The following is a 2,773-nucleotide window of genomic DNA, read 5'->3' as shown; positions in this document are numbered from 1 at the left end:
GTTTTCTTTGGTTAGTGGTTTAGTCCCAGAGAGCTCTGGGGGTATTGTTTAGTTCATATTGTTGTTCCTCCTGGATTTCCATACTGTCTGCACCAGTTTGCACCCAACCCTCAGTGAATAAGGGTTCCTCTTCCTCCACTACCTCACCAGCATTTGTTTTCATTTATGTTCTTTGTGATTGCTATTCTGACTGTGGTGATACGGAATTTCAAAAGACATTTCCATCTGCAGTTCCTGAATGGCTTTTTAATTTTTTTGACATTTGTTTCTTTTGTTTTTCTTCAAGCATATTGGCCCATTTATTGACTGGCTGTATTATTTATTTGATGTTTAATTTTTGCTGTTCTTTATATGTCCTAGAATCTAGATACTATCTACATATTTGAAGTATAGCTGGAAAATGTTTTCTTTCATTCTCAGGCAATCTGTTCACAGTGATGATATTTTCCTTGACTGTAGGGAAGCTTTCATGTTATCATATCTGTTTATTCTCAGGTTTTTCTTGGTGTTATTAGGGTTCTGTTTAGAAAGTTCTTGCCTCTTTTGAAGTGCATTCCCTGTTTTTCTTTAGCAATTTCAAACTTCAAGTTCTAACAAAAGTCTTTTATCAATTTAGAATTTAGTTTTATATAAAGCAAGAGATAAGGATTGTGCTTGCTAGTTTCATGTTAACACAAGATAGTCATTTGGAAAAAAAGGCAACTCAATTGAGAAAATGTCCTCACTAGATTGGCTTAAGGGCAAGCCTGTAGGATATTTTCTTAATTGATAATTTATGTGGGAGAGCCAAGTTCAATGAGGGTGGAGCCACACCTGGTCTGGTGGTCCTGAGTGTTTTAAGAAAGCAGACTGAGCAAGCCATAGGGAGCAAGGCAGTAAGCAGCACTCTTCCATGGTCTTCTCTGCTCCAGTTCTTACCTCAAGGTTTCTGTTCTGAGTTCCTGTCCTGATGCCCTTGGATGACTGGACTATAAGCTCTACTATGAAATAAATCCTTTCCTTTTCAAGTTGTCCTTGGTCATGGTGTTTTATCACAGCAATAGAAATCCTAAGACAGACATTTCTATCATTTCTGTGGGATTTTTCCATAACAGAACTGACCATGTGTTTCAGAAAGGATTGTGGTGGTATTTGAACTTCAAACTGGAAAAGGCATTGAGTGCTCAGAACTCATTGGACTGTTCTACGGAAGTTTGAAAAATTAGATTGTTGAAAGCAATGCAGTCAATAGAGGTCTGGCTTGGAAAGTTTCAGAGGGAAGTTTAACGATTACCTTAAAGATTATTTATGTGATATTTTTGGATAAAGAATATATAGTGTCAGTGACCTGGTACCTGTGATTAACAGAGATCAACACCACTGAAGAAATCCTTTACTGGACAATTGGTGCTGATTAACTAGAGTTGAGAAATTAAGTTGCAGTCATTGAGGATTGTAAATTTGAGAGTATTTCCTTGGGGTCTGTACAGGGAAGCTGTGTTCCTGATGCAGGCATTGTATTTCATGCTGGCAGTAAAACCTGGTAGTGTAAGTACCTGGTTGGTACTGGTTTTCAAGTTGTATAGTAGTCATAAAGACAGCTAAAGCTTGGCATTGTGTGGCATGGCTGGTGTCCTTGAAGAGAGCCCATAGGAGGCTACAGCTCAGTTGTGACAAGGACTCCAGCATTTTGGAAATGCTAGGACAGTGGGGACAACCCCCCAAGGACAGCAGCACTTGTGGAGTGGAACTGGCCTGATTTACCAGACAAACTGTATACTGGAAATGGATTTGTCAAGCCCTTTGGTGACACCCAGAAGAATGTGGGGGAATCAAAGACATTGGACTCTGAGTTAGTTACACCATTGGAATTTCATTTTGCTGTGTTCAAACTGTAACAGTGCTCTTGTTCTTCACTCTTGGAATAAGTATTTAACTTCATTCTTTGCCTTTTTTACAGGAGCCCACAGTTAATAGACTTTAAAATGTGAGAGAGTTTGGATATTTTGAAGAGGTTTTGAATGTTGAAAGAAATTACAAATGTTTTAAAGATACTGAACTTTTAAAGACTGTGCAACTTTTAAAATTATTGATGTTTTCTATTGTGATGTATATATTAATATGCTTTCTTGGGGGAAATGAGAAAAGAAAGGTTTTAGCTGCATAAGGCTGTGTCTTTGTGTCAAGTTAAAAAGGGGTCAATTATGTTGGCTACTTTAATGTCAGCTTGACACAAAATAGAATCATTTGAGAAGAGGGAACCTCAACTGAGAAAATTGGTCAGTGAGGCATTTTCTTGATTGATGATTGACTTGGAAAGGACCAGATAATTGTGGGCAGTGCCATGCCTGAGCTGGTGGTTCTGGGTGGTATCAAAAAGGAGGCTGAGAAAGACATAGGATGCAAGTCAATAAAGCAGCACTCCTCCATGGTCTCTGTTTGAACTCCTGCCCTGACTTCTCTGGATGATGGACTTTAAGCTGTAATATGAAATAAAGCATTTTCTTCCCAAATTGTGTTTGGTCATAGTGTTTAATCATAGCAAAAGAAACTAAAGACATAGATCCAATTTAATTCTTTGATACAACTGGATATTCCATTTTTCCAGCAGTATTTACTAAAGTGACTGGATTTTTCCACCTTATTCTTTTGACATATTTGTCAAAAAGTTAGGTGGCCATAGCCTTATACATTTATATGTTTTTCTATTATGTTCCATTACTCTATAGGTCATTTTTCTGCCAGTATCACATCTTGATCATTACATTATAGTTCAAGATCAGTTATTCCAATA

The sequence above is a fragment of the Mus caroli genome, unplaced genomic scaffold, assembly GCF_978045245.1.
Source record: "Mus caroli unplaced genomic scaffold, Mus_caroli_1 scaffold_5, whole genome shotgun sequence".
Lineage (NCBI taxonomy): Eukaryota > Metazoa > Chordata > Mammalia > Rodentia > Muridae > Mus > Mus caroli.
This window is presented reverse-complemented; position numbering follows the sequence as displayed.